The sequence below is a fragment of the Camelus ferus genome, chromosome 6, assembly GCF_009834535.1.
Source record: "Camelus ferus isolate YT-003-E chromosome 6, BCGSAC_Cfer_1.0, whole genome shotgun sequence".
NCBI classification, from domain to species: domain Eukaryota; kingdom Metazoa; phylum Chordata; class Mammalia; order Artiodactyla; family Camelidae; genus Camelus; species Camelus ferus.
Window position 1 is genome coordinate 35,114,560 of NC_045701.1, and position 12,728 is coordinate 35,127,287.

The window sequence follows — 12,728 nt, forward strand, 5'->3', positions numbered from 1 at the left end:
GACAGACTCTTCAGGAAACATGACAAGACTGTTTTAGTTGAGGGCTCCATTTTTCTTACTGCTACACCAGGTGACATACGCATTATTTATATATAAAATCCAAAGTGATCTTTTACTTTTTAAGTGAATGATAATTGAAAAAACTTAGACAAAAGTATGTGTGTGTATGGAGTGGCAGGGTCTCCAAAATTATTAATAAAAGACATGTTGAATTGAATGTAGTCATCTGCTATACTTGATACAATAGTACTTTCTTAACCATCATTCCTCAGATCCATATTTTCTTCAACTCTGGAAGAATTACAAAAAATGAGGCATTTTCCATTGTCTTCTTCCTGCTTCCATGTGGAGAACTGAATGAACATTAGCCAATTAGCAGCAGAATATTATATTTTTTAACACAAATATCCTTGCATTTGTCTATGATAGTTCATAAGTCTTTAAGCCAGTTTACTGGTCACAGTTATAAATCCCACCTTCAGATGTATATCTCTCTCCCTCTCTCTCTCGTGTGCTCATGTTCACTCTTTACTGGCATTTCTATGTTCTCCAAATCTAAATGAGGCCATTTGAAATACTTGGGCCAAGCACATTTTCAAGCTGTTGATTCTCTCTGTACTCTTCATGTAGAACAAGCAACATAGATGTCTGTCTGTACAAAACAGGGTTAAACCAGAATAGTTCCTTGGTAAAAGACTTCTTTTTTCCATAGGAAATAATCCGAGTTCATCAGAAAGACCCAGAAATCTCATGTAATGAATAATTCTGTAGAGAATTCCAAACTGTTCTGTGCCTCAGCACATGTCTAAGGTCAAGGACACTTGGGTCTCTAGTTCAGGAATTCAGGAAGTATATCTATCTTAGGCTTCTCTGAATTATTGAGCAATGATGATCATTTACAATAGTAAGCCTGGGAAAATTAAAAAATTTTCCACTGATTTAAGATATATCTCTTTACTCTTAAAAGCTAAAGTCACATTTTTGCAAAAGGTATACTTTCTAATGGGAATTTGGACTGTCAGTAAATATCATAAATCCATTCAAAATTTAATTTTCAAAGTTGGGTCTTCTAAATGCACATCATTTTCCCAAACCATATGTATTTACAATTTTTATAAAGTGATATTATAGATTTTCTATTTTGTTCCTTACAAGTCTGAAGTATAGAAAGGCAAATGCCATTCTTTTTATTTTACAGATTAGGTAAGTGAGACTTGGCTTAAATAGTTTATCACTGGTCATAGCTAGAAAGTACTTATCCTAATTCTTCTTCAGTGCTATTAACTACATGGTTATTTTCATTTTGTATTCTGGGATCTTACTTATTTGGGTTCCTCCACGCATACTTTTCTTTTAGAAAATTTGTACAAAGATAAAATAGTTTAAAAGATGTTTAGTCCTTTAAAAATATCTATTTAAGTGCCTCCTATAAGTGAGGAACCATAGAAGACATACAGACATAAGATAGAAGGTAGATTCATTCTGGTTGGGGTATATTTCAGTTAAACACAAGGCAGAGACCCTTTGGGAAAGTTTTGCCATACTCTTCATCTACCGATCTCTAGGAGAATATTCCATCATTTGTAGATGAAATATGCCTTGTTTAAGTCCCTACCAGTAATGGAAGCAAAATAGTCTATTGTGGGTGCTGGTTCAGTCTCAAACTAAACTTCTTTGTTTGGATTCATTTTATGTGTTACTTGTTTGTTCGCTTGTTTTTATGGACTCTTTGTACTACCTCTTTATCATTTAAAATCTTGAAGGTTTAAAAATATGTGAACCCATTTTGTGCATTTCAGCATTACTCAAGTTCTGAAGCTTTTAGTCATGTCATGTTGTCCGTGGAATATTTGATAGATGTGCTCTTTCCTTGAGCATCGTATTTGCTTCTACAGACATATCTCATAGTGTAAGGAATTTGTAATTTTCATCATAACTGACAGGACTGGCAGATAGATACTCTTCTCTCACTTGACTCAGTGCCTGCTTTGATGTACATAAATTACAAAAGCAGCATTTATTTCTTTACAATTTTAAATTCTCAGAGCAGCCTAATAGATGATAACCTAGTTCAAAATTAAATGAAAATAATATTTAAGTTATTTTCAAATGAAACACTTTGTACTTTATTGTAGAAATAACAGCAACAGAAATGATGCAGGTTAGTAGAAATGCAAAGCTGATAAACACAAAGTTAAAAAAAAAAAAAAAACAATTTGTGCTCATAGTTAGTGCACAGACTTTCAGCACCCAGTGCTGAGCTGCCTTAATATGAAAGAGCATTCTGCTTTGTAGATGCAAGGTGATAAACTGCTTTATGTTTCAAGTTGCAGCTTGGTGCAAATTGAACCAGCTGCGTTGCAAAATCAAATTTATCATAAAAGTGGTAACTGACCATTAACTACTGCGTAATGCTGTAAACATGACCCTGTTGTGCGACTACAAGACAGCCTGTTCTAGAACATGACAAACAGTTAGGAGGAACAGGAAAAGTCAGTGTCTTTGTCACTAGGAACAAGAAAGATAAAAGGAACATGATCTTGTGCTGTTTCATTGTTTGCTTCATAGTTTTAAGACACGCACTATGCTCTTAACGGCAAACGCCTGGAGGAATGGAGCCTTCATTTTAAATTACCGCTATGTATGTTTAAGAGATTGTATCGGCATTTTCAAGGAGTTGCTTCTCTATATTAGATATTTTGTTTTAAGTGCAGCAAAAGGCCAAGCTCAAATTCATTCCTAATGAGCCATGCGTTAATGTCAAAGTCTCTGCTGTCCACTCAAATGCCAAAGAACACATCTGACTTTATAATGAGCCAAACAGTTGTCTCTTTATAATCTGAGTTAGCCTTCTGTTAGATAGCCACATCCAAAATTTATAACACAGCGGTGGAGGTTGTTGCTGGGATGGCTGAAATCCAATCAAAGATGTAAAGCTTCTCATATTGTGTCAGTATTATTGCCAAGTCTTTACCATTTTATCTCCACATTGAATAAACGGACCCAAAAAATTCCAGATGGAATGTTGCCTGAATTTGATCTACTGTGTACACTGGTCGGAGAGAGATCAAAACCAGATGACAAGCATCAAGGCCATCAGCCAGTGGCAGGGTGGTGGGAATGCAGGTAGAAGTTTGCAACGGCACTGCCAAACTTTTCTTCTCCCTGGAGGACACTCTTTCCAATTAACTGCCTACTTTCTCATACTTCTAGGTTCTAAACTTCATTTGGTTTCTGATTTGACATTTGCTGACATTCCCAAAGTTGAATGCTTATCTTGTCTGTTCTCTAGGTAATATGTTTTACCTGCTTAACGTGAAAGTGAATGCCTTCACATAGTCATGGGTAATGAAACAATATCTAGAAATAAGGTGGGTTGAAGCTGTATTGGACAAAGCATCACACATACACATTGCAACTGTGAGTTGAAACTAGATAGGTAATTCAGAGAATTGTATAAAATTGAGGGACATTTACATTTTTGTTTTATTTCCTAGTGAGACAATCTGTACTAATGTAAGTTCCTACACTGATTTTTTTCACGTACTTACTGTAAGGTGTAATAGGGAAATTAGAATATTTCTACATTAAGCTGAAACATATTTTACTTTAGTAGTGATGAAAATACATAAAAATATATCAGAAGGAACATAAGAGATAAGTAGAACAAATAACGTTAGAAAGAAATACAGTTAACGTTACTGTCTTTGATTGATGAGATGATAAGAATTGTTACCTACTTTCTTGGATTTTCCAAATTGTCAGTAATGAGACTGCATTGTTAAAAAGTTTCAGTTGCAATAGATGAATATCCAGCTTCTGGCACCACAGAAATTAAGCCTGAAAATGTATTCTGCTGAGTGAAAGAAGAGGGGAAGCATATTAAATAATGTCACTGTCTGAATACTTTTGCTACAGGCTTTAGGGTCTCAGTTTTTGTTTATTTTTTAACAAGCTTTCTTTAAACATCTTTTAGTAATAAACTTAGCAACTCAAATGGTAGTTGAAATAAGTACAACTTCTAATGTATTTATTGATAAAATATGTAATCTGGAATGATATCCAGTATATCAAGTACCTAGGAATTAACAGAACAAAACAGGTGCAAAACCTATAGAGTGAATTGACAGAAATTGACAGGCTGATTCTCAAATTGGTATGAAATTGCACAGGAGCGAAACAGCAAAGGTGGCTAAGGTACAAACTGGAGGGCTTCACGCTGTCAGACACCAAAACTAATTACAAAACTATTGTGATGAAGACTGTTGGCAAAGGAGAGGATATAGTCATTGAAAAGATCAATTTACTTCAAGGCTAAAAGTGGAAGTTGGCACAGTGATGCATCTCCGGATGGGGAATAAGGAAGAGTGAGGGAGAGGTTCCCAAATCTATATCTTTGGCTCTAGCATCATTCTTAAATTACAGATGCATTATCCTAGTGGTCCTAGTGTATACTAGGCCACATCATTTTATTGTCAAATATTTACCTCAAATTTAGTATGTTCTAGAAAGAACCCTTGGTTTCCTCTAGTCTGCTCCCAAATGTATGTCTCTGTCAGTCAATAAATGATTTTACAGTCCAATTCAGCCAAAAATATGGGCATTATCCTTATTTCCTTTACTCTCCTGCTTCCATCTGTGTTTTGTTCTATCCTTTACTGCTGCCAATGTGAACAAAACTGCATTTATCTCTTGCATAAAACAAAGCAATAGTTTCCCAGTTGATTTCCTGATTTCCACTCTTGTCCGCCTCTATAAAATCTATTTTCAGCTTAACAGACTCACTTTCAAAACATAAATCACACTTCTCTACAAAAATATTAATAATAATGAACATAAAATAATTCGCACCTTGCCAGACTCTGCACACATTTTCTCTTACCTGCTGCACTGCTATACTCAGATTCACTGAGATGTTTTAGTCTTTTTCTAATTCCATGAACATACACAGTTAGTTTCTACCTTAAATCCTTTGAACCATCTATACCTTTTACTTGGAATGTTCTTTATTTTTATCTTTCTTGACTATATCCTTACTGTTCTGACCACAGTACACGTTACTTCCTCCACCTGTCAATTCATTTCAAGTAAAATCCTGTGTACTTAGGCTATTTAATTTTCAACATAATATTTATCATAATCTGGTATCTAGTTACTTCTTTATTTATATAACACCCAGTAGAATGTAAACTCCTCACAAACAAGACCCTTGTTCTTAGCTGTTTCTCTGGCACCTAGAGTAATGCCTACTATGTGTAAGTTTTTTTATGTTTATTGTTAAAAGTTGAATGAATGATAGACTACAATGAAAAGGCATACCCAGGCAAGACCAATGATAGGATTAGGGCTGGAAATTAAGCCCTGGAATAAGTAGGAAAAAGAGTCAAACCAAGATAAGATATCAGAATAGCCACATTGAGAAGAACTAGTAAAATCACAGGTGGAAGATTATACAACGATATTCTTCCTGCACCTATAGAAGGAAGATGACTTTTCCTTACTCTAGCGCTAATACAGAAAGGCTAGAGGGTGTGGCTATTGTTCCACTAGCATTTGCACATTGCAGACCTAATGTTGGTGGCTGTATTTCTCTCTCCTAAACCTCTAAATTTGCTAGAACATTATGATATCGATCTTATCAGGGTATTGGATGATATCATGAGTGAGGTCTGTAACTTAGTAAAGTATATTATCTCCAAGGGAAGTAATACAAGGCCAAGAATATTAAACTTTTAGATCGGAGAATTCAGTATTAATAAGGCCCTAGTGTTTCCACATACTGGATGGGAGACTAAAGCATACCACATATTAAGCATGAGCTTTAGTTTTATACAATGTGAATAGAGGGCAACCTACAGCCAAATTAAGAAATGCCTATTGGGAAATTGGGTTGATTACCAGTACTTCACCAAATCATATGTGGAGCTGTATTTTGATATTTTGCTAAGGTCAGTTTTAATACCTCAGCATGAAATTCTGTTATATACATAATCGATGAAATGAAGTGGAATGAAAAGTGATTTTTTTTTTCTCCTTGATCTTCTTTCTGAAAAGACAGTTGCAAAGGGGAAACTTATTTAGAGTATTCTCCCTCTTTTAGAAATGTCTCAGATTGGAACAAAATAATTATAACTTTTCACATATTTTGAGTAGCTGCATTGATCTAGGACCTTGATACCTATAGTATTTACCACCATACTAACCTGATTCACTTGTATTAGAATACTGATTTGTCCTTTTGTTCAAATCTAGATAGATGTAATGAATACCTGCTGTTTATTCTAACTGGAATTTAGATAGGATACTTTGCTTTAATTGAATGTCCTTTCCAACTATAGCAATGAAAAATAGTATATAGTAAACACTACTTGTTTTCTTTTTATTATAAAAACCATAGTTTGTTCAAACAATGTAGTTTTATTCTGATAATCTAATTTATCTGAGAATTGCTGATAAACCAATATTAATGCAATAGAAGAATAAATATTTTAGGATAAGCAGCATTCTGACTATGATTTAAAATTATGATTCAGTATTCATAAACTAAATTTTTCCCTCTAGGAAGAAAGGGGTCGTATTGTGTTATGACAATGCAATGTAAATGACATTAAATATATGGTTTAGATTTATGTTCTAATGAATAACTTGTAATAGAAGACAATTAGTCAATTCAAGAAAATGCTTAGCTTCAGTTGTAAAGTATAGGAAACATAAATAATCATCAAGTACACGTAAATGTGTGTAATATTTTATCTAGGACTAAGTATGAAGATATGGTAATACTATTAATCATAATATGAGTTGTAAATTACTGTCTGATTTTTTCTTTTTCTTTTTTTGAATTTTTGCCTAGCAATTGTTTTCATATTCCCATCCTATTTTATTTTCCATATGGAGATAATCCAATATGAATTTCCCTTCTCATATGGAAGATATAAATATTTTTTAAGAAATAAGGTATGAGATCTCACTAGCTCTTATATAATATGCATATAAATATATGAATATGGATTTATTGAATCACCATAAATATTTCTGATATACCTATAAACCAGGATTCATATACTTTTCAAAATATCAATATGATTTTATAATTATTTCCTCTTTAAACGAAAGGCACTTAGGATAACATTATTCTCAAATACACTAATGCAATGCTCATTTATTAAGTAAGATTAGCTGAGCAAGATAAATGATATTTTGTAAGTTTTTTGCAGTTAATGCTGTTGAAAATTATGCTATAGTTTCAACGAATACACTGTAGCTCATATTTTAAGGTGCAACTACTTGATATAGCTCACATTTTACAAAGCATTAAAATTCAATGTAACTACTTTATGGGATGAATGACTCACTTAAGAACCATGGTGTGGAATATCATCCAAATACTCTTCTTCCTTAGAATCAAAGGATCAGCCTTGGCAAAAATGTTTTAGATGGTATGCAGCACTTAAAGATGTGGTATTTAAGTTTGTGACTGCCATATATAGTTAAAAAACCCTGACATATTTAATAAGTACCTCTTAATGGTATAAAGAATAATAATTATAGGGAATTAGAGGAATCCACTTACCTTGCTATTGGCTGCAGACTCGAAGGGTCCTCATGATTTCGTGATAAACTTACATTATAACTGGAGAAAAGAAAAATGACCTAGGTATTTTTTCCTTCTTTCCCAAGAGAGGCATCAGTTCCTTGTTGAATGTGTCTTAAAGGTTGGCATTGAACTGTCAATATGTGAAGTCTATTTGTTAAGGGATTATCATGGATATTTCTAAATCCATCCCAGTTACTGACTACTTCATCTGTGCTGTGTTACTGAATTCTCTCCCAGCCAACGCCCAATCTGTTCTCTGAATTACCCTGGTTGAAGGCTGAATCCCTGAATTAGATTTCCCTCAATCAAATCCCTTGTCTTCCTCTTAAAAGCTGTTTGGCTTTTCCTGTTTTACTTAATTTCTCTGCATCTCAGCTTTCCTATATATAGCTAGGTGACAGTGGTATCTAATTGCCATGTTTAAATATTTGTATCTTCTCAAAATTCTTATGTTGAAATCCTGAACTCCCAAAGCTGATGGTTTTAGGAGGTGGGGCTTTTGGGAAGTGCTTAGATCATGACGGAGGAACCCTCATGGATGGGATTAACGCCTTAAAAAAGAGGCTCCAGTGGGATCCCTTTTCACTTCCACCACGTGAGAACACAGTGAGAAGGCAAGAAACCAGGGCTGTCAGCAGAAGTTGACCATGCTGGTCACTTGACCTGGGTCAGACTCTAGAACTGTGAGCAATAAATTCCTGTTGTTTCTAAGATTCCCAGTCAGTATTGTTATTTTGTCAGAGCAGTCCTAAAGGACTCAGACACTAACTAATAGGTTGGTTATGAGCCTTAAATGAATTAATACGTGTAAAGCCCTTAGCAAAGTGTCCAGCATATACTAAGCACTCATTAAATTAACGTTATATTATTATCCTCTGCTCCATTTCCAGCTGTTTGCTAAATAAAGATTCTTGGTCTGCATAATTACTACCATGTATTATTTACTCACAGCGTTCTTCAGTCCAAATGGTTTGGCTTTGATAGCTCTATCAAACTCTGCTTATCTCTCATTAAATTGTATAAACTTTGAGGGTGGAGCTTATGCCTTATTTATTTTTATCCTCTCTGTTGGAAAACATAAGTGTTTTTTGTTGTTGTTGTTGGGGTTTTTTGGCCAAAATGAATAGGTCCTAATTATGATGGATGTGGTTTTTGATGATCGATATTAACTTAATGGAGTGGATATAATCTCTAGGCCAAAGTTTGCTGAAATTTGAGATTATCTTTAAGAACTAATAATTTTTAATCATATATTGTGGAAAAGATAGAAAAATAGAAATATATAAAAATATAGGTTATATGCATGGGTTATTATCCATTCACATATTTTATAGCTCTGTTCATTAAGAGAGACTAGAAACAATGACACCACAGTAATAATGAGCACACTTAGTCCCTACATCTTAATTTCTAAACATCATTCTTCAATAAAAGGAACAAGGTACTTGGAAAAATGGTTGATTTCATGTAGTTAATTTCTAGAGCAGAGAAAATACTAGATGAGCCTGGAATTTCTTGTAGTGTCAAAAAGTAAGGACATGTTCAAAAAAAAAAAAAAAAACAGATGGGCTAGAAAAAATTAAATTCAAAATATATAATGGTGTTATTGGATTATAACCTCCAGTACAAACTAAATATCCATAAGTCCATACTTACAGAAAGTGCATATATGATGGATTTAGAATGACACAATAATTATTTCTATGTTATTCTTGCCAAAAATTCATACTTAGTCCAATCATGAAAAAAAAAAAAAACCAAACATACCCATATTGAACTATTTCTACACAGTGACTGAAAAATTTTTTCAGAAGCATCAATCATGAAAAAGAAGGAAAGACTGGACCTGTGTTAGACTGTAGAATACTGAGGAGAAATAACAACCTACTTCAGTGTGGGCCTTGAATACAGTACGGAAACAGTAAAAGGACCTTAGAGGAACAATTTGGTAAAATTTGAATAAATTCTAAAGTTGAGTTAATAGTATTGCACTAGGGTTAATTCCTTGTATGTGATAATTATATCATGATTTTATAAGATGATGATATGAAGGAAATCTGGGAGGGTTATATAGAAAATATCTCTATTAATTTTCCCCAGCTTTTTGTATATCTAAGATTATGTGTAAAAATCTTCTGGTACAGTTCCTTACATATTTAGTAAAAGTATCTTTAAGAAGTTGAGGAAACATCGTGAGTCTGGACACATAGTTGCACCAGGGCTAACATCTGATACATATTAAGCTCTTTAGTCAATAGTCCCTGATCTGTGAAGAGAGCCATGTGATGCTTATATCCTGATATTTCCCTTTTCCTGTGTGTGGGTCTGTGTGTATGTGTATTGAAGGGTGATGATAGGATATATAGTCATCTGTATCTATGTGTCCACATCTCTATCTGGTTAACTGCACATAGGGAAAGAACATGAGTGCCAGTTGAAAGCCCAGATTCTTCCATAACATAGCTGAAAATTGAAGATCATAAAATACCACAAAGAGAAGATGGTAACGTATATCAAAAAGGATGAAGTAATATACATTGTCTATCCTGTAATTTTTCCTCCATATAGAGCCATTTCCTATGTTTGGAACTGGAAGATATCATGGGAGTCTTTAAAAAACTTCAACTGAGTATTGAAGCTATTCTCATTCACATCATATTTTTTAAATCTATAGGTCATTCAACTTTTTTAACACTCTGTCAGCCAAAAAAATTTTCTTAATTTGTATTACTCTGGGACCTTAGGACCTATAATTTGGGTGTAGTGAGGCATTAAGTTTTATGTCCAAAGCATCAGCTCATTGATTTCCTGGATATGCTTTCCAATTAGGGGATTGCAAGCTACATGGAAAATTCCATAGAGTACAAGTTTACAAAGTTAAAACAAATAGCGTACCTTGTGAGGATACATGGATATAAAGAAGCAAATATGGCTATTTATTCACTACAATTACTCATTTATTCAACAATTAGTTTTTGACCATCTATTATGTGCTGGACACTGTTAAGTATGTTGCAGATGGATCTGGAAACAACAATAACCAAAACAAGCACCCTGTCTTCTTAGGAGAGAGAGATAATAAAATAACATAAGCAGATCATGAATCAGGTTGCTTCAGAGAGTGGTGAGTGCTGTGAAAGCTGTCAGAGAGGGTGACTGGACAGGGAGAGAGGAAAAGGAGAGTTAGCTTTAACAGGGTTTAGGTCAGGCTTCTTTGAGGAGATGACATTTGAACTGAGAACTGATTAATGGGATGGGTCCAGTCGTGTGAAGATCTGGGGAACAGTGTTCCAGGCACAGAGAACATTTAGTCATGCTCAAATAAAAATGACCTTATCTGGATAAGGAGTAGAAAGAAACTCCTTGTTCATTGTAGCTGGAACAAAAGGAGGGAAGAAAGTCTTAGCAGGAGATGAAATTAGAGAGGTAGAGGGACATATTTTGAAAAGTCTCCTTAGCTGTGATAAAGTGTTTGGATTTATTTCTAATTATAAGAATACCTTACTTTTTCTAAACCTTATAGGGGGAGAGAGAGAGGTAGAAAATAAATAGATAAATACAGCTTTAATTAAAATAAATTACATGGGACAAAACTGCTTTAAAAAAACCTTTCACAGTCACTAACCTTGACATTGTCAATGCCCAATGAACTGTGGTTCCTTCAAATCTATAAATTTCACCGTGTATTCTGGCAATTATTTTTTCTACCTTGCCAAATTCAGTACACATGCTTCACTCTTTCCCTTACATATTAATAGAATAAAACATCTGGATAACTTTTCCCCTTGGATTCCCGGCTCCACCATTATTCACTTTTGAAGAGTATTGACTGAAAAGGATATGACCTGTAAATCTACACTGGGAGCCAACAATATCCATGTACCGTGCTTGTAAGCTAATTTGAGTATTCCAGTACTTTATCCTAAAAATGCTGGCTCCTTCCCTGCTCAAATAATGGCATATGGTTTTCATAAAAGTTGTTAGTATTGGATGCTGAACTACTGGGGCTTTGTTTTATTCATTCAATAAGCACTTAATATAGCTAAACATATCTGATACAATGCATCCTTTAGAATATTATAATGTAGGAGGAAAAAATATGATAAATTGCATAGTAAAGTTATTACAAATTTAGGTGTGGTGAGAAGTATGTGGCAAATTACACCATAAAGTTATCTACAAATTCTATGAGGGCGTACAGTGAATATCTCCTATATTGAAAGAATGAGAGCGTCAACCTCAGGAATTCAGGAAAGTTAGATTTATTTGTCTCTCTATCCCCAGCCCAATGAGAATACTGGACCTCTTTAAAAACACACACACACACACACACACACACACACACACACACACACACACACACAATCTTTCATAGAGAACTTGCTCAATGAATATCTGAACAGATGTGTAAATATATTTTAGTTGTTGTGCTAAGGCCTTTCACCATTGGTGCCTTGCCTGCCTTTTGTAATGCCCAGGTGTACCCTTGGTTGTGTTGATCAAGATCTTGTTCATTTGATCTCTTGCTCAACAGTTAAGTCCTTACCTACCTACATTTTTTGCTTGTCTGCTTAGTATTGCCTTCTTCTTAGGAACATTCATATCCACCATTAATGTGCTGGTCTGACTGACCATTCAGATCTCTTGAGACATGCTCGTATTTCACACTCTTCTTCTTCTATGGCCAGTACACAAGGTCTAGTAAACAGATTTTGAGATGTGTTTCCTGTTTGGTTACTGGATGTTTTTGGCTTAGAAGTTCTGTTTTTTCTAGTGTCTTGTTGCTAATGTTGCTAAGGGTACTAGACAAATACCTTGAAATGAAATGTGTAATTAGGTCCTTTTACCCAGTATAAACACTTGAAAAATATGATTTTGATGCATTTATTAATTAGAATGTTTCTTTACAAGACATTATTAACTATACTACTTGTTTAAGGTTTTATTCTTTTCTGTTAAAAATTTAGTTGTACTTATGTAATGTATATAATTCTAGTATAAGGAGTAATTTTTATTTTCTCTGCCATTTTTATAAAAAAGTTGTTTTACCTCAATATTCATAGCTATGGCAATCCTTATATTAATACTTAACTGTTATTGTAACTAAACTGTTACATAACAATATTAACTC